This window comes from Lynx rufus, unplaced genomic scaffold, assembly GCF_022079265.1.
Source record: "Lynx rufus isolate CCGP_SWC_20201006 ecotype Redwood Valley unplaced genomic scaffold, mLynRuf1.p SCAF_1, whole genome shotgun sequence".
NCBI classification, from domain to species: Eukaryota; Metazoa; Chordata; class Mammalia; order Carnivora; family Felidae; genus Lynx; species Lynx rufus.
The window spans coordinates 120,363,980-120,384,870 of NW_025814823.1; positions in this window are offsets into that span (position 1 = coordinate 120,363,980).

Consider the following 20,891-nt stretch of genomic DNA (forward strand, 5'->3'; position numbering starts at 1 on the left):
ACAGGTGGTAGTTGGTATCTGCCAGTTACATTGTCTGCTTATAGATGCTTCCCATAATATTTCATTAGCTAAGTAGTGCTGACTCAGTTGTGATTTCCTTGCTTTGAACTAAGAGTAGTTCAATCATTAAGCCTTTGTCTCCTAGGCCATTCTCTTCTATTCTCTGTATTGGAAAGGGCTCTGCTAAGACCTTTGGAAAAATATGTACTTCTATACAAAAGCCCTTTTCCACCCAAGAGACTCATTCTTCATCCGTAAAATGATAGAACTGGACTAAGGGATCTTTAATGTCTCATTTAGGTCTGTGCCCATGTGTTTCAGAGGAAATGCCTTTTCTCTCTAGAGGCTAATAAGAAATAATGACTGAACTGCTTCTGCTTGACTCATTCCCACTCAGTGAGACAGGAGGAATATGGTAACAGCTTCTAGGAGAGAAAGAGAGAGCCCTTATATCCAGAGACCTTAGGAAAGCTTTGACCATGTGATCCATGTGAAGGACCCTGGAAATCATCATCATCATCATTTAGTGCCTATAAAGTGGTCCCAACTATGACAAGCATTTTACTGTTATTACATTTAGAACAACCCTTTGAGTATGCTATCACTGGCTCCATTTTAAAGATGATGAGAATGAGTCTATCAGAATATGCAACATGGCCACTGTCACTGGTCTTTCAGGGGGCTGAGCAAGGTGTAGACACGGATTCACCCCAACTCTGTCATTCTCACTCACCACTCTCTACCTGTCTGGTCATTTTATTGGCTTATTCACTCTAGGCCTAGGCATCAAGAGCCTACCGCATACCAGCTTTCATCAAAGACCGAGTGGGGGCGCCTGGGTGGCGCAGTCGGTTAAGCATCCGACTTCAGCCAGGTCACGATCTCGCGGTCCGTGAGTTCGAGCCCCGCATCAGGCTCTGGGCTGATGGCTCAGAGCCTGGAGCCTGTTTCCGATTCTGTGTCTCCCTCTTTCTCTGCCCCTCCCCCGTTCATGCTCTGTCTCTCTCTGTCCCAAAAATAAATAAACGTTAAAAAAAAAATTAAAAAAGAAAAAAAAAAGAGTGAATGTTTCGTGGAGTGTGTCTGTGGTAGTGTTGAGGAAGTTCTCTGAGGCTCTTCTGGCTGTGATCGTTTTGTATTTGTACTGTGGCTCCTTCCTAATGGTGACACACTGAAGTGTTTCCCTTCTGGCAACTCGAAGCCAGTGTATCATTAAGAGTCAGTGGAGTCCTAGGTTGCCAGTATCTTAATCACAGCTTTTAATCCCAAATTCATTCGCTGGAGAGAAGCATTGACAATTGCTAGGAAGTATGGCCAGAAAGCATCACTTTCTCTTGTGTAGCATCCTAAAGACTGAATGTGCAGTGAAGGGTGAGAGAGGGTTCTTTAGGAGATACAATAGGGTAGAAGGTGGGGGGTAGATGGGGAGAAAATCACAGTTCCAATTTATTCCCCAGTTTGCACCATTAGTTTTGAGTTATCGTTTCAAAAAACACAACTTCATTGTGTTTGCTTCTGTCTTTGAGCTTATCATCTATTAATTGTTTACTTTTCAATTTTCCCCACAGAATTAGCCTAATGTGTACTTTATTTTAGTCATTAGCACCTAATAACTCCTGGACATAATTCCTTTGTATTTATTTAACAAATATACAACTACATGCCAGACACTGTTTTAGGCTTTATAAAGGCCATGATGAAGAAGACAAATTCCTTCCAGCATGAGCTCATATTCAAGTGAAAAGACTAAATAAGCACAGAGCCAGACAAAGATATATGTATAATGCAGCTTCATATGGTGGCAAGATATATATATATACATATATATATATATACATATAACCATAGCTCCATAGCCATATACATACATATATATACACACACACACACACATATATATATATATATATATATATATATATATATATATATGTATATGGCTATGGAGCTATGGTTAGATATTCTCTTTATATTGCATGTTCAGAAAGTCTTTTCTAGAAGTCTAAAAATTACAAAAGAGTCTGCTCTGGGGGTAAGAATGTATATATGTATGTATATATGTATGTATATATGTATGTACATATGTATATATGGAGCCATATATATATATATATATATATATGTATGTATGTATATGGCTATGGAGCTATGGTTAGATATTCTCTTTATATTGCATGTTCAGAAAGTCTTTTCTAGAAGTCTAAAAATTACAAAAGAGTCTGCTCTGGGCATAAGAATATTTCAGGTAGTAGAAAAAGCAAACAAAAGTGCAAGATAAGAATGAGCTTGGCTGTTTGAGGACTATGAAGCTAGTGCAATGGAATAAAGAAAAATAAAACTTTAGATGAGAATTTATAGTGGTGAGGTAAGCAGAACCAAGTTTCTAGAGAGCCTTGAGGCTACAGTAAGAAGTTGGAACAGATCCTTGTTCAACAAATATTTACTGAATATTGACTATGCAGCTGGCACTGTTTTAGGTGCTGGAAGTACTATTACAAACAAATTAGATGTGTTTTCCAGTTCTTGGAGGGCTTACATTATTGGGATAGAGACAAGTCAGATAAATTTTAAATACACACACATACACACATTTGTGATAAGTGGTAAAGAGAAAAAATTGAAGCAAGAATGAATGATACCAAGTTTGGGATAGAGTGAAGGAGGCTTGGAAGGGATGGAGAGAAACTAAAAGTAGTGAATAAGCAAGCCAGACAGAGGAAAGTAAAAAAATAATTGGTGGGGGGATTCTGAACAGAGGCAGTGGAAATCAAATTCAGAGATGAGCTAAAGTACCAGTGTCTCTGGATTGGTGGGAACCAGAAGGAGATTAGCTAGACATATGGCCTGAGAATAAATGGAGTCAGATTGTATAGATTATATAGACCTGCAGGTCATAGTAAGGATCGTCTTTTATTCTGAGCAAGATGAAAATCCATGTCAAGCAAAGGACTGCCACAATTTAAATAACATTGCAACAGGTTTCTGGTTTGAAAATTAGAGTAAAAGGAAGCAAGAGTAGAAGCAGAGAGAAAAGGTGAAGAGTAGTGTTCAATGCAAAAGTAAACCCAGACATAAAAGTGAGCCATATGTGTAACATTTAGTATTCTCATATCCTCACTAAAAGTCAAAAGAACTAGGTGAAATAGTATTGGTGACCTGTTTGTTTTAACTTAGATATTTTAGATTATTTTGATATTAAGTCTTTTATTTTATTCTGGCATTCTATGTCAGTTTGTACTAGCTGCTTTTCGGGCACTCATTAGCCACATGGGGCTCACAGCCTTTATGAGGGATGTCACAATTAGGAGATTATTGCAATAATTCAGGTGATAGAAGATGACTTTCAGTTTAAGTGATGGGAAGGAGTCAAAATTTGGGTACGTTTGAAAGGTAGAACTGAAAGGATTTGTTGAAAGGATGAATGTATAAATGGATAAGAGAAGGAATTAATTGAAATAAAGCAACTTAAAAGAAGGAAATTAAATTGTAGGCATGTTGGGATATTTAATAAATTTCATACGTACCTCAACGCTGTCTTATATGTAAGCTACATATTATAGTCAGTTGTCCCACCCTAGTTTATGGAGGCCTTTTAAGAGCATTTTTCAGAGGTGCCTGCATGGCTTAGTTGGTTGAGTGTCTGACTTCGTCTCAGGTCATGATCTCACGGTTTGTGGGTTCAAGCCCCGCGTCGGGCTGTGCTGACATCTTGGAGCCTGCTTTGATTCTGTGTCTCCCTCTCTCTCTGCCCTTCTTCCCCCACCCCCCTCCTCTCATTCAAAAATAAATAAACATTAAAATCTTTTTTTTTAAAGCACTTTTCAGATTGCTAACATATGTGAGCTGGGGGAGCCAGTGAATGTCTTTGTTATAAGAAAAGCAAAGTGTGGAGGGCAGCAGAGGAGCATGATATGGTTCTTATGGTGGCTTTCCTCTCTGATTTACAGAAGAAGAATCATAATGCTGCACACCTTCTAAGGTCTTAGGTTACTAGTCCATATCAAGTAGACATTGATCCTTTTCTGGGGTTTCCAAATAACAATCTGACATACTTGAGCCCCATGTAATCTTAGGGAGGGTTCCTTTTACTAATGCATCCATCAAAATGGGTAAATACTTGTAATTCACCCAAATGTACATATCCATAGTCCTTTTCATACAAAAGCATGACATGTGCTAAGGTAGCACAGAATTTAACCTGAGTTTTGTTTTAGTTGGCCATTCTAATTGACTTTTTAATTTGAATGGCCTTAGTTAGAACACATAATCTCAATCAAGAGTTTCATGGTCTCCACTATCTCTTATGGTATTATTCCTAGTCACTGGGTATATATATTGGGACTGTTTTCCCAGAAATCCTAGAAAAAGCTATGAGATTTATCCAGATTGGGTGACTCCAAGCCTGAATTGATAACTGTAGCCATTGGAGAAACCTAGATAATTGCCTTACAATTGAAGCAAAAACTGTGATAGGATACCTAAGATATTAATTCCCAAGTTAACTGACAAGTGGAAAACATGACATATCAAAAGGCAGAATGGATTCTAAGAGCACAATTAAAAAATACACACACACAGGGATGCCTGCGTGGCTCAGTCGGTTGAGTGTTCAACTTCGGCTCAGGTCATGATCTCACAGTTCGTGAGTTCAAGCCCCACGCTGGGATCTGTGCTGACAGCTCAGAGCCTGGAGCCTACTTCCAATTCTGTGCCTCCCTCTCTCTGCCCCTTCCCTGCTCATGCTCTGTCTCTCTCTGTCTCTCAAAGATGAATAAACGTTAAAAAATTAAAAAAAAATACACACACATATGTACATGTATATAATAACGTATACATATTATATACATAGTAATAGGTTCCATTTATGGAGTTCCATTTTACTTTTGAAATTCATGCAACCATCCCAGCAAGTAGGTGTGATGATTCTCACTATACAAGTAAGAAACTAAAGAGAAACTGAGCCCTGGAAAAATCAAAGAACTTTCCCAAGGCCACATATCTGATAACAGAAATAGCTGGGGTTCTGATTTGGAAGACTTATCCTTATCCAGTGCACTGTAACCACATTGACAAAATACCTGGTGTTAACCTGTAGTATCCATAGATAGAAAGGCCCACTTGATAACAGTGCTGCCAATGGACTGGCTATTCCTGAAGGATGTATGAGAGAGTCAATTCCCAGTCAAGTACTGTCGGTAGATGCTGAGCATGAAGACAGAAAAAAACTGCAGCTTTCAAAGAAAATATATAGAAGTAGAAAGGAAGAGGGAAAAATTAAAAAACAAAACACTAAGCAAGTTGTAAGTTATCTTATCAAAACAAGAGTAAAGCACTAAAATCAATGATGCAAAAACAAAAACCCCACAAACTCCTCTGATTCACACAAAGCAAGACATTAATAAGAAGGTAGAAGAGATGTACCAGTCCAAACCAGATCACTGACTACAAGTCTGAAGAGAAATGTAAGAAGGGAAAGGAAAGACAAAAATGAAGACCCCATGCTCTGAAGACTTCAGTGCATGTGACTGGCTTCTGACACTGAGCGGCCCCTATTTTTCATGATGTGGCAGAATCTGCAACCCTGTAATATACATGGGTTCCTGAACCCTGATGAATTTTGGTCTCAAGGATGGAATCCAGAGTCATTAGTAAATGTTTGTAGAAGCTTAATGGTGAGGGGTGTGTGAGGAAGGGTGGGATGGGCAAAATAACCACTAGGCATTACAGGCTTGTTATTTGAGAAAACAGTGCATCTAAGGAAATGGAACAAAAAAAGTAAATGTGAAAAACACAGTGCATCTACTTGAAAACTTTGATACCTGAAATAATACCATACTAGTTAAGAAGTTAGCAAATGCTGGTGCTATAGAGTATGTCTTCTCACCAGGAACAGTATCTTTCCCAAGAGGCTGAAAATTAGTTTTTCAGTTGAGGGCGACTTGAAAAAAAAAAATTCCCCTTTTAGTGTATAAAGCCCAGATGTGCATACAGTATGTAAATAGTATATCAGTGATACTAAAATGTCATGAGGAACTAGGAAAAATGTCTAAAAAGTTTGCTTAGTGAGGAATAATGATAAGAAGGTTGAGAAGCACTGCTGTAGAGTTATACATTTGTCGATGGAAACACAACGTAATGAGGATGGTTTCACATATAGAGAAATTGAATTCTGTGCATGGTTTTACACACTGTTCTCTGTACACAGAGGCAATTTTGTCTCTGGGTCAGATTATACCTATTCTCTGAAGAGTTTAATTCATCAAACCCAGCTCTTGTTTCTGTTTTTCTTTCTATAATCCAAATTAGACAATTTGACTCTTAAAGATATCAGCCTTCATCACATCCATTCATTCATTTGACAAATATTATTGAGCACATACCATGTGCTAGGCATTGTCTAGGCAGTGGTCAATGAAAGACAAAAATAAGTAAGTGAAAAAGATAGTTGGAGATAGTAATAACTGCCAGTTACTACTCTCAGTTGTGATAGAGTGGCTGGACATTGGGAGTTGGAGATGGTTGGCTAATTTAGACGTAGTGTTCCGGAATTTCTCTCTAAACAGAACACACCTAAGTGATCTGCATTTTATAAGGAATTCTTTATCCCCTTAAATAGATTGAATTAAGGTCTGAGGGAAGAGAAATGAGCTAGGATTCAAATCACGTCCTGCTATTATTTCATTCTTTGATTTCCTCATTCGTCAACCAAAAAACCTTTCTTGTAATGTTAACTTTGTACCAGTATCTATGCCAAGCAGTAAGCCATTATTCATTAATTCATTCATAAGATTTATATTTAGTGAATGCCTACTGGGTGCTCTATCTTATGTGAAAATCAGTAAACCAAAGAAGGGTCAGGATGCCATGTCAAGAAGCCAGGGAGAAGAATGAGAACTATGAATCTACCAGTGGAATAAGAGGAAAACCAAGGAACTGCATTGTTCTAGGACACCAAAAAAACAAAACAAAACAAAGGTAATGCATCAGGGACATAGAAAAACTGACTACGTAAACTGTAGTTACTAAGTCAAGTAAGATGATGACTGAGAGTGGACTATAAAATGGAGACGAGTTGCGACCTTATAGAAACAGTTCTAATAAAATCTGATTGGAATAGCTGAAAGAGAATGGGAGGAGAGTAATCAGAGATAATGAGCATGAATGTGTTTTTAGAAGACTTTGATAACAGAAGACGGCAAAGAAATAGGCTGGAAGCTGGCAAGAGAATCAGGGTGAAAAGAAAGATTGCTCAGTAGGGAGAAATGGAGAAATGATAACATGTTTGCATACTGATGAGAATCATGCTCTGGTGAGCAATCAAGTCATGATGTAGGGAGGGCCATTTTTGAGATGGTTGCTGTTAAGTAGGTGAGAGGAAATGGGGATTAGTATGCAAGTGGAAAGATCAGCTTTGGGGAAGAGTGTGGAAATGTTGCCTATGGTCATAGGCAGGAAGGCAGAGTACAGACACTGCAAGGTGGGGAGCTGTGGTGAATGGCATCAGTGGAGATTCTCATACTGCTACCCCGTGGTGTAGGACACAAGATGAAAGGCCAGTTCCCATACCACTTAGATGCCATGTGACTGAAGTAAGTGATACTGTGTCTTTGAGTCTCAGTTGACCCATCTGTGAAGTTGGAATAAAAAATATTTGTCTCTAAGTGCAGTAATGATTAAGTGTGACAGTATATCAAAAGAATATTACCTTGGTACTTGTACCATCAAATAATATTGGCCAAAGTTGACCTTAGTATGAGCCAAAAAGAATTAACATTTCAAATAGCACCCGACCCCTAGATTTGAGTCAGGGGGACTTGCTTCAGCACAGGAAGGCAGCCCTTAGTTTAATACATCATGAAATGAAGGTGAGAATGGCTTAATTATTAAGAAGTACATTTATCAAAGACTTGTTATATTTGTCATACAGCTTCTCACCAAGGAGAACTCACTAAAATGTCTTAACCCTAATTTCTACTTACACACCTGTTCATTCCCACCAGTTTGGAATGACAGTGATCCGCTGAATATGGGGAGAAAACAAATGTCAATGTTCAGGCTCCTGTCGCAGGCTGAGCATTCCAGGCATGTGAGATATAACCCTGATTAAAGTGTCAAATGGTCCCTAATCACATTAAAATGAAATGTGACCAGAGAGCACCAAAAAATGGGACATCCCTGTCACCTTTTCTTTTTTCCCCGTAATAGCAATATCTATCTGCTATATTTCAGATAATATGAATGTCTATTCATATTTTGTGGACAATGAGATGACTCACATTTGACAGATCTTATTATGCTAGAAATCAACCACTCTAAAATTAACATAGGCTCTTATTAGAAGTGATTATGCAAAAGTTCTCTGGTGCCTGGGATTTTCACCAGGCACATCCCTTCTTCATATGCTTCCTTACTCCTTTTCCTCTTTATGTATATTTTGTTTTCAATGGGATCATAATACAGGGATATAGCACAGATATAACCAATGCCAAGCAGACCAAAATGTTTATCCCCTCTAGATATTTACCATCAAATACCAGGCACCAATTATATTGAAGGCGTTAACACTAAAACTATAGGTCCGGGTCTGTGGTCTTATTTGTGTTCTTATTTTTGAGGCTATAATGTCAATATGATGAGAGTAAGGAGTTGACATTATCCAGGGTTTATTTTCATTCACCAAGAATAATACTTAGTACATATTAAGTACCCAATACATGTCTCTTGGGTAAATTAATGATAACTAGCAGTTGATCTTGTCATTAAGGATTGTTAGGAATTAAGGGGAAATAATGGCCCCTTAGATCAGAATTTTTTTTTTTTTACAACCCAACTCCAATGAACATCCCCAAATTAGAATAAATAGCCCAGACTCTGTGCAACAAATACCCATTTCTTTTTCTTGAAATCATAATTTAGGACCAGTTTTCCTTAGTTTTCAAGTGATGGAACTCTGAAAAAGGCAAATGGGAAAATGATAAAATGTGTCTAAGGCACACATGAAACACACCTGTGGGTGTGTTTATAAAGTGTTTTTGTCCCAGTCAGCTGCTCATATATGAACCTTGCATTTTACACTGTGGAAAATTAGATTTGTCCCAAGTTGGAATATTGGATAAATTTGAAATAGTCAAAGTGAAATAAGGAAACAAAATAATACCTAGTGATTTCAGTTTTGACCCTTAAAATTGCTAGTTCTCAGCTTATGTCAAGCAAGACTCATAGGATTGCCAAAGTGATAATCAGGTTTATGGCTCAGATAGCATGAAATAAAACGTCTACTGGGAATAAACAGATGAATATGTGTAAGTCTGTGAGGGTAGGACTATGGTTGGAGTCGGAAATGCAGTGAGCTGGCACATGCTTTATCTAAAAGCACTCAGTCAATGTATTGAATACGTCCACAGTTAAATCCAACTTCTTAATTATTAATATCATTATGTCATGAACAATGGGTAAGCCAGAAGTGGTCCAAGGAAGGCTATGTAAGAAACAGAGTTACTTTCTTAGAGATGGAAAAAAAAAGATCTTGTTCTTGTACTCCTGTGTCTTTTTAATGTCAAAATCTTTGCTTTCTATAGTGGAAAGAATTTAAATAAATATCTCTTGAGTAGAAAGGCCTATATTTTTTCCTCAATAACCTGCCATGCCTTAAGAACAGAGTACCATATTAGGCAGAAAGCTTGAGTTTTTAAAGGATAAGAAGTATAGTGATAATAAAAACTTGTTAGTAGTAAGGCACTCAAGCACATGGGGGTTTGACAGTAAGCAACAAATTGAAGTTCAGAAATGGAAATATACTTACCAGAGCTGCCCAACACATTGATTTGTGCTCTAAGACTCAATTGGAGATGAAAGGCTAGAAAGCAGTGAAATCTTCAATGGCATGGCATGGACAGTAGGATGCAAAAATTGCTGCCCATCAGAATCCCGGACATATTTTAAAAACTACATACTACTTACCTTACTGCATACACATAAACTCTTGAGTACTCTCCTGAGATCTTTGATGGCTAGGATTGTAGTGGGATCCCTATTTTTAAAACACTCCTCAAGAAATTCTAATGCCAGTGCTTTATGGACTATTATTTGGAAGACTTTATTTGAAGGCATATAATCCTGTTATGTGCTTAAAATTCATCTATAACAAGAGTTTAGAGGTAAAAAATAAAAAAAATACCCAATGTTTTGGGAAATGGTAAATCCAATAGCAATAATGGTGTGTTCAGTGAAGAAACAGGTGGAAGAAGATGGAAAATATTTCACTAAAATTTTAAGGAGGAGGAACTAGAGTATATAAATATTTGGAAGGGGAATGGTTTTGAATGTATGTATTTCATTAAACTAACATACATTTACTGTTTAATCTGATTGCCTATGGAAGAATATAGAATGTCTAAAGTATTTGATATTGGGAAAAATTATAGTCTCAATGCAAGGATGGGAAATAGGTTTCATCTCATGAACTAACACTGTTTAATTGGCAGTGGTTGCCTGGAGTGTTCTGTTGACAGATTGAACTAGGCTCTACCTGGGCTCAGATATAAAGTGTGCAGTAAACAATTAATGATGTCTGACCTAGAAACAGAGATGAAAGTGCTCTCATGACATAGGTTCTCATTGCTCAGATAGTCTTAGTTTTGTATTTGGGAAATATATCAAGAAAATTTTTAAATGTCTCCTTCTGCCCCTCCAGTGGATGTATGGCAAATTGCAAGGCACCAATACAGTTCTAGGCATTGTCCATGTTACATATAGTTGTGTTGATGTCTCCTGTTGAATTCTAAGCGACAAACTAACGAATTGTACAGTCTCTCATATCCTTGGAGAGAACCACAGTTTCTTATTTCTTTATGTCTTAGCAAATATATGGTTGAGAGTGCTTGTTAAGCAGTAAATATTTACAAGTTGGAGGAGTTAGAGCTGTTAAATGGCTAGTTGAACATCATTGAACAGCATGATAATTTGGGGAAGGCTGGCTGAGGCAGATGTCCCTGTTAGAAACCTGTCTTTTGAAACAATCACAAAATGTTGTCTGAGAATTGCCATTTGAATGCAAGGAGAAAGAAAGACTACATTCTCCACATGATAAGGGAGCTTCTCCTGTGAGTGAGAGGTGCAAACTGGACCCAAGATTGACTACAGACATGACCAGTAGTGTTGACCAGTCGTATTACTTATCTGCTTTCCTGCCTGACAACCAAAGCCTCAGAGCCTAGGATATCTGAAGTTTTCTCATATCCTTTTGGCCTCTTACTTTCTTCCCCACATATATTTTAACACCTGGGGTGACTCACTTAGACTTAAGAGTGTGTCTGATTTTAAAGCACCAATTTTGTTGCTTGGGGAAAACCAGTGAAATATGAGAGCAATGTAAAAAGATATTTCAGTACTGACTAGGGCTTAATGTTGTATTTTTGATCTCCAGGGAGGTGATTGTGTCATCCATCCACATGTGCTGTCTTACATGCCTATTCACTTGTACTTGACAACGTTGTGGTAATTACATGTATATGTTTGTACACCTGATTAAATTGTGTCTTGCTGAATAACATGTTAAATGGAATTTGACAATTCTCTCCAGGCTGTAGAAAGTAGTTCAGCTGCTTAAAATTCGATTGCCTTCTTGCTTCCCCAACCCCCATCCCCTTATTCCACCCTCCCCTCCACATTCTTTTTCTCACGTTTACATTATTGTTTCAGGTTAGCAGTGAAGCTGAATTACTGAGAAACACCCTGATCACGTTTTCCCAAGGACAGGAAAACAAATCATAATAAAGAAGGAAGTATTTCCAGTAGGAAATATCTAGGACAATTCTAACTCAGAGCAGCCTCTGTGATGGATGGTCTCTGCTAGTGCAGCCCAGGGTGGACTAGTTCTAGGCTCAGCTGAGGATGCAAAATCAGGCTACCCAGTATGGTTTTTCTAGCCCAGGAGAGCTTCACATAGAGGTGTAGGAACAGAAGACTGAGAAGTAGGCCAGGAGAAGAACAAGATTTCTGGAGGGGCACAAGTTTGTGGTAAGATAGTTGCTGCCCATTTCTATCAGCTGATGGCTCTGTGCTGAAAGCCCCTTTTGCACTTGAGTCAGTAGGTGAGGACTAGATGGGCCATCGCATGTCCCCTGGGAAATTGGGTAGTGTCTCTTATTGATGAGGGGCCTATGGTCCAAAGGCAGAGTCCAGGGACAATAGGAATTAGAGAGTTCCTAAAGATACCTCATCGAAAGAAGAGAAATGCAAAGGGTAAAAGAATCATATTCCAATCTACAATAGATGCCAAAGAAACCAAACTTTAATACTGGATATCAAAAGAATCTGAAACTTTAAGCCAAAATATGAGTGGACCTGGGTCAAACCCTAAAGATCTAGAGGCAGAGACTGTAAGTGGATCAGTGACATGACATCTGGAAAATTGCCTCTGATTAGAGGTCACCAAATACAACAGGACTTGGTATTATTTACACCCTCAACCTGGGGGTAACCCAGGGATCACCTGGAGTCAGAGTAAACTGATTTGGACAGACCGTGAAAGCAAGCATTTTTCTGACTCTGAGTGCTAATGGGGAAGTTGAAAAGTGGTGGAAAGACTAGTAAATGCAGTTTGTAGACCTGGATTATATGACACTAGGAAAGGCAATTAACCTCTGTGGGTTTCATTTATTAATTAGAATTTATGAAGGCTAGTTCTGTAACTTTTTCATGTGTTTTATGAGAACCAAATTAGAAAACATAAGTATATGATAAAATGCTATTCACATGTCCAGTGTTACATTTTGCAATACCATAATCCAATGCAGATTGAACTGTAACTTTTATTTAGACATTACTACATTATTCTTGGAATATTTTCTCAAAATATTTGAGAAACTCCCTGAGCTTTGGATATGTCTTGCCTTTTTTTTTAAATATAAAATTTATTGTCAAATTGGTTTCCATACAATACCCAATGCTTGTCCCAACAGGTGCCCTCCTCAATACCCATCACCCACCCTCCCTTCCCTCCCACCCCCCATCAGCCCTCAGTTTGTTCTCAGTCTCTTATGTTTTGGCTCCCTCCCTTTCTAACTTTTTTTTTCCTTCCCCTCCCCCTTGGGTTACTGTTAAGTTTCTCAGGATCCACATAAGATCCACATATGGTATCTGTCTTTTTCTGTATGACTTATTTCACTTAGCATAATACTCTCCAGTTGCATCCACGTTGCTACAAAAGGCCATATTTCATTCTTTCTCATTGCCAAGTAGTATTCCATTGTGTATATAGACCACAATTTCTTTATTCATTCATTGGACATTTAGGCTCTTTCCATAATTTGGCTGTTGTTGAAAGTGCTGTCTTGCCTTTTTTTTTTTTTTTAATTTTTTTTTTTCAACGTTTATGTATTTTTGGGACAGAGAGAGACAGAGCATGAACGGGGGAGGGGCAGAGAGAGGGAGACACAGAATGGGAAACAGACTCCAGGCTCTGAGCCATCAGCCCAGAGCCCGACGCGGGGCTCGAACTCACGGACTGCGAGATCGTGACCTGGCTGAAGTCGGACGCTTAACCGACTGCGCCACCCAGGCGCCCCTGTCTTGCCTTTTTAAAAACACTTGTACGATATAGCCTTTGCTCTCCTCTAACATACCCATCAAATGTTTGAAAAAATATTAAGATTGGAACAGCCTTCTAGCAATTAGGGGTAATTAATGCATAAATGTATAATCAGAAAGGAGTATATATTTGATTTAAAAACAAGAGGGATATGAGCCCTTCCTGGATTTCAGGGTCTATCAGCATTTAGCCCCGTTCGTTACGTCTCCTGGATTCCCACTATTCCCACAGATAGCCTCTCAGATGCCTCCTGGCTGTGCTTATGCAGGACCTCAAACTGCAAACTAGACCATATTTTTTGACATTTGCTTATGATTGCTCATTTGTTTCTTTACCTCACAGTGTTGCCATGAAGCTCAAGTAAGGGACTTAGGTGAGCAGGCTTTGTAAGCCCTAAAATGCTGTTGAAATGCAAAGAGAAAGTTAAAGGTTGGAAGATACAGGTTTAAGATCCATTCCTGACTGGAATTTAGGGAGGTCTTCTTACCTCTATGGATCTCACTCTCTTGGGAGGATGGAGCTCATTGTTTCTTTCCTGTCACCCACAGAAATGTGAAAGGTACTTATTCTCATTATATGATTTTTTTTTTTTTTTTTTTTTTTTTTTTACTGTTTGGAGATAGCTATTTACTGTGAGTGTTGTTTATGTATTTACTGCTCTGATTTCATTCATTCACCCATTTATTTGAGAAACATTTATTACTTGAAATTACTTAAATAAATAACATGGTTTTATTAAAAACATCCATTAAAATAATTCATATTATATAAAATGTAACTTTCAGTGGCATAAACTGTTACAGTGTATTCTTCAAATCATATTTAGTTGATAATCTAAACTTTGCCCCATTTTAATCCTATCAGATAATCACATGGCACTTGGCACCACATATACCTCTACAAATTTTAGCTTTTATTTTGAACGGAAGCACTCTTATTCATTTTTCCCCAATGTATCTTTCATTCTTAGGGACATTTCATAAATATATCAGGCATTTCATAATTATTATGATACGAACTTCATACATAGTTACTATTATTAGGATTCTACTTTGAATACGTTGCTTTTCTTATTTCAAAGTCATTTTAAGTTTCTTTCATTTTTTTTCTTCTTCAAAAATAATTTTCACCTTGCTCACGATTGTCAGATATACCTTGACTATGTGATCAAATACATTTTATGTATGTATATCACATGCATATATATGTGATATATTCTTTGTGCAAGATTCATTGTCTTCCCTGCTTTATTACCTTTTGTATCACTAAAGCCTACAGCCATTTATGATTTTGTGATATATGCAAATAAGCAGAATGATATATATTTTTGAAAAAGCATCCTTCATTGTATAATCAGAATTAGTATTTTGGCTTATACAATCTTAAAAAAGGGTAGATACACTCAGGCCTTTAATTATTAAAAAGTAATAAACATTGATATGTTTTAGATTAGTTAACATGAAAAATATTTTTATTAATAGTTCATTTTTCTGCTTATGAATGTGGCATTATCTCATATGTTTTGTTTTGTTTTTTATAAAAAAGGACAGTGCACTTTATTAGGACAAACATTACAATGTGTTGTTAATATCCTCTGTTCCTTGCCAAAAGTAAACTTAAAGATTTCTTTATAACATCTCTTCTTAGAGTGTGGAACTGACATTGCACTTGTGCTGAAAGTGTACAGATCACTGATGTGAGACCTGGTGGGAAATTTGCGTTGTTGTTTTAATTTACATCCAAGTTAGTTAGCATACAGTGCAACAATGATTTCAGGAGTAGATTCCTTAATGCCCTTTACCCATTTAGTCCATTCCCCCCTCCCACAACCCCTCCAGTAACCCTCTGTTTGTTCTCCATATTTAAGAGTCTCTTATGTTTTGTCCCCCTCCCTGTTTTTATATTATTTTTGCTTCCCTTCCCTTATGTTCCATCTGTTTTGTATCTTAAAGTCCTGATATGAGTGAAGTCATGTGATATTTGTCTTTCTCTTACTGACTAATTTCACTTAGCATAATACCCTCCAGTCCCATCCACATAGTTGCAAATGGCAAGATTTCATTCTTTTTGATTGCCGAGTGATACTCCATTCTATATATATACCAACTCTTCATTATCCATTCATCCATTGATGGACATTTGAGCTCTTTCCATACTTTGGCTATGTTGACAGTGCTGCTATAAGCACTGGGGTGCATGTGCCCCTTCGAAACAGCATCCTTGTATCCCTTGGATAAATACCTAGTAATGCAATTGCTGGGTTGTAGGGTACTTCTATTTTTAATTTTTTGAGGAACCTCCATACTGTTTTCTAGAGTGGGTACACAGGTTTGCATTCCCACCAGCAGTGCCATGCAAAAGAGATCCTTTTTCTCTGCATCCTCGCCAACATCTGTTGTTGCCTGAGTTGTTAATGTTAGCCATTCTGACAGGTATGAGGTGGTATCTCATTGTGGTTTTGATTTGTAGTTCCCTGATGATGAGTGATGTTGAGCATTTTTTCATCTGTCCATTGGCCATCTGGATATCTTCTTTGGAGAAGTGTCTATTCATGTCTTTATTATTTGTTTTTTGGGTATTGAGTTTGATAAGTTCTTTATAGATTTTGGATACTAACCCTTTATCTGATATGTCAGTTGCAAATATCTTCTCCCATTCTGTCGCTTGTCTTTTAGTTTTGCTGATTGTTTCCTTCACTGTGCAGAAGCTTTTTATCTTGATGAGGTCCCAGTAGTTCATTTTTGCTTTTGTTTCCCTTGCCTCCAGAGACGTGTTGAGTAAGAAGTTGCTGCAAGCAAGATCAAAGAGGTTTTGCCTGCTTTCTCCCCAAGGATTTTGATGGCTTCCTGTCTTACATTGAGGTCTTTCATCCATTTTGAGTTCATTTTTGTGTATGGTGTAAGAAGGTGGTCCAGGTTCATTCTTCTGCATGTCACTGTCCACTTTTCCCAGCACCGCTTGCTGAAGAGACTGTCTTTATTCCATTGGATATTCTTTCCTCCTTTGTCAAAGATTAGTTAGCCATATGTTTGTGGGTTCATTTCTGGGTTCTGTATTCTGTTCCATTGATCTGAGTGTCTTTTCTTGTGCCAATACCATACTGTCTTGATGATTACAGCTTTGTTGTATAGCTTGAAGTCTGGGATTGTGATGCCTCCTGCTTTGGTTTTCTTTTTCAAGATTGCTTTGGCTATTCAGGGTCTTTTCTGGTTCCATACAAATTTTAGGATTATTTGTTCTAGCTCTGTGAAGAATGCTGGTGTTACTTTGATAGGGGTTGCATTGAATATGTAGATTGCTTTGGGTATTATTGACATTTTAACAATATTCTTCTATCCAGGAGAATGGAATCTTTTTCCATTTTTTAGTGTCTTCTTCAATCGCTTTCATAAGCTTTCTATAGTTTTCAGTGTATAGATTTTTCACCTCTTTGATTAGATTTATTCCTAGGTATTTTATGGTTTTTGATGCAATTGTAAATGGGATCAATTCCTTGATTTCACTTTCTGCTGCTTCATTATTGGTGTATAGTAATGCAATTGATTTCTGTGCCTTGATTTTATATCCTGCAACTTTGCTGAATTTATGTCAGTTCTAAAAATTTTTTGGTGGGCCCTTTTGGGTTTTCCTTACAGAGTATCTTATCATCTGGGAGGAGTGAAAGTTTGACCTCCTCCAGGCTAATTTGTATGCCTTTTATTTCTTTGTGTTGTCTGATGGCTGAGGCTAAGACTTCCAATACTGTGTTGAATAACGGTGGCAAGACTGGACATCCCTGTCTTGCTCCTGACCATAGGGGGAAAGCTCTCAGTTTTTCCCCATTGAGGATGATATTAGTGTTGGGTCTTTCAATATAGCTTTTATGATCTCCAGGTATGATCCTTCTATACCATCCCTACTTTCTCGAGGGTTTTCATCAAGAAAGGATGCTGTATTTTGTCAATGCTTTCTCTGCATCTATTGAGAGGATCATGTGGTTCTATCTAATGTATTATTGAAAGAATATCACAAGTAGCCATAATCTACCTTAACTTTATTACTTGATTAGTCATGGTTTTATTATTTGAACTCTGACTATTGAGAAAGCTGCAGCCCCATCTGCTAAAGGATAGTGTCTATTCCCCAAGGAACAGATATAAATAATATATAGTAATAGCATACTGTCATCTTCTATGTCTTTAGCTACTAAGTCATGATAAATCATCCAAACCCACCCTTATCTGTTTGCCCTCATCTAATATATGACATAAAGATTTATTTGATGTAGTTTTGATTTATAGAATAGCAGTCGTTACAACACACAGAAGGACAATGGATACTTTTTTACTGTGCAGCTGATTTTTTGAATGCATTGGGAAGCACTTGCCCTTCCTCTCCCTTGGATTTCTTTAGTTCAAAGTCATGTCTAATTAATAACTGAAAAAACAAAACTAAACAAAAACTCCTTCCTTCTGTTTTTAGCAGATATTATATTATTTCATTTTATACAGAAACCCAGCAGAATAATTACCCAGGTCCATTCTACTTTTAGTACTGGGAAAACCCCAGGTGGCAGAATTGATAGATACCTTTAATACTAAAATCAATTAACCCACAAATCTTTATTGATTTCAATGGCTACTAAGTGCTGTGTGGGATTCGTAAGAAAGACAGCACCTCATCTCTGACATTTAGAAAGTCTTTGGAGAACTAAGACCAGCACATGTGAAACAAATTAGTGAAGTATATTTCCTTAACTGTCTTTCTGAATCTGAAAATGTTTTAAATTGGGTTTTTTTTTGTCCATCTTGATCAGTCATGAAGATAGATAAATATATAAATTTCTAATCTTTATCTCTACTTATAGTATCTGTCTGTCTGTCTGTGTATAATGTTGGGTTAGCAATGAGCTAGGTCATGGAGATGACCCTTGCACAATTTCACTCTTGGATGTTCCTTAGATATACACACCTCATTCCAACCATGACAAAATTTGTTCATATTCTGGCCATACACAATGTTCTCTCAGGCCTTTGAACTTTTACACAGTGTCATTTCTAAATGAAATACACTGCCTTTGCCAAATTTTCTTGACAATTCCGACATCTTATTTATTAGATCTCCAAATTTAAACATTCTTCTAGGTGGCACATCCTTATACCTGTAAGCTAGTGGACTAATAGTAAAGTTTAATCCACAAACAAGGAATCCTAGAAATAAGCATTACATCAAATAATGTTTATTATATTCTATTTTTAATCCCTAGCCTGAAATGAAAATGACAGTTTTCTGTCAATTTGACTCCTCTCCCTTTCTTTGAAGGGGATTTCATCATTATCATTATCATTATCATCATGGAACACATTGTTAATCCTCATAGCAACCCTGGAGGTAGATACTATCTGTATTTTACAGATGAGAAATACCAATTACAGAGAGTTAAATAGTTTTCATAGTTAGTTTGCAAACCTACACACTGAATTTGGAGACTGCATTTAAGCACTCTGTTACACTGTGCATTGCCAAGGCATCAGTGTAGCAGGGTGGTATGCAACTGATACTTAATGTTATCTGCCTCTATAGATAGTCACCATGTCATCTAGCATGACATCTGGTTCTAGGTCAATCACCTTTATAAGTCTCCAAGGAGATATCTCTCATTATCTTTTAAATGTTCTTTTTAAGTGATCTTTCTTTTCTCTTTCCATGCTTTTATTGGGCATCCAGGAATATGTCTCCTTCAGCATCAGAGTAGATCGAAGAGATTGCTCTGAATCTGTCTACCATTAAGCCTGTCCAGAACCAATGAAGAGTCATGTCCTCCCTTGTGGATCTAGTTGGGCTCTACCCAGGAAGCAAAGAACTCCTGGATCCAACACATTCAACCTAGTATTTTGTCCTATGAATTAGTTCATAAGGTATCTCTGTCTGTGGCTACGTAATATCTACTTGTTTATGAATTTCCCCACGCTCATTTTTCTTTTCCTACACCTAAGGAATCATTTTCTTGTCTGGCAGGAGGAGGCCTTACTCTTAGTCATGATGCTTTCTTCTGAATCATTTTTATGGACCAGGAGTCCTTTCTCCTTTCTCAGGGCCTGGGAATAGGAAGTTGGCCACATCCAGGATAGTATCATCCACTGAGTTGTATTCCTCTACTATTAGATTTCAAAGCAGCCTTATAGCCTTACCCCATAACAAGTTTCATGCTTTATTTTAGGTACTATGCTGCCCATGTGTTAAGCTCTCTGAAGGCAGACAATGTCCCTTTATTTTCACTACTTGATAGGTGGTAAGCTCTTCTTTGAAAATTGATGGATAAATCAATAAATTATCTAATTGGACCACTGTGGAAGGCTTTTAGCCTAGCTTAATAGAAGATCATTCTATGACTTAAAAAAAAAAAAACAAAAAAACAAAGCACCTATTTTGAATTGAATGGGCTAATTCAACTTATAGTCCTAGACTTAGTCTCTGGTTTTGGTCTCTGTTTTTATTTGGGGGCAGGGCATTTCTTTTCCTTCTAAAGGACATCCAGTGGAATGGAGTAAGAAACCCTACATATCAATGTGGTTGTGAGAACTACAGAAAGTCTTTTTTTTAATTTTTTAATTTTTTTACGTTTATTTATTTTTGAGAGATAGACACAGTGTGAGCAGGGGAGGGGCAGAGAGAGAAAGAGAGGGAGACACAGAATCTGAAGCAGGCTCCAGGCTCCAAGCTGTCAGCACAGAACCTGACGCGGTGCTTGAACCCACGAACCATGAGATCATGACCTGAGCCGAAGTTGGAAGTCTTGACATAAACACTGTATTTAAATTCCTGTGCTGGGAGACTTGCTCAGACTTAATGTGGCTTCAGGAGTTCTAAGATCACATCGCTGGGACACCTTGCCTCCTTTTCAGTTTCTGTCTGGAAAAACTCAGGACTGGCAAAAGAATTTACTATTTGTTATAGCCAATTCTGGATGACAGGCTCCTGACCTCCCTTTTTCAGGCATTGGCTAAAAAGGACTTATAATTGTGAGTTCTTTTCTCTCTCCCTTTGAGATGTGTATGTATCCTCTACAACTTAGAAGGTCTTTTTCCAAGACCTGAAAGCCATTCCTGTGAAATGTAATCATCAGGAAGGAGATGTCGTCTCTGCCTTTCAATCTCTGTGGGAGAATAGAAAGCTAACGTTCATAACTGCCAGCAAGCAGATGCACTGGCCTAATCACATCGACACTGACCAACCCTTTATAATTTTCCACTTGAGTCCTCACTTGCTCCCCTCCTCGCACCTTCATTCTTCCTTTAAAATGCCCGGTCACCTCCACGCA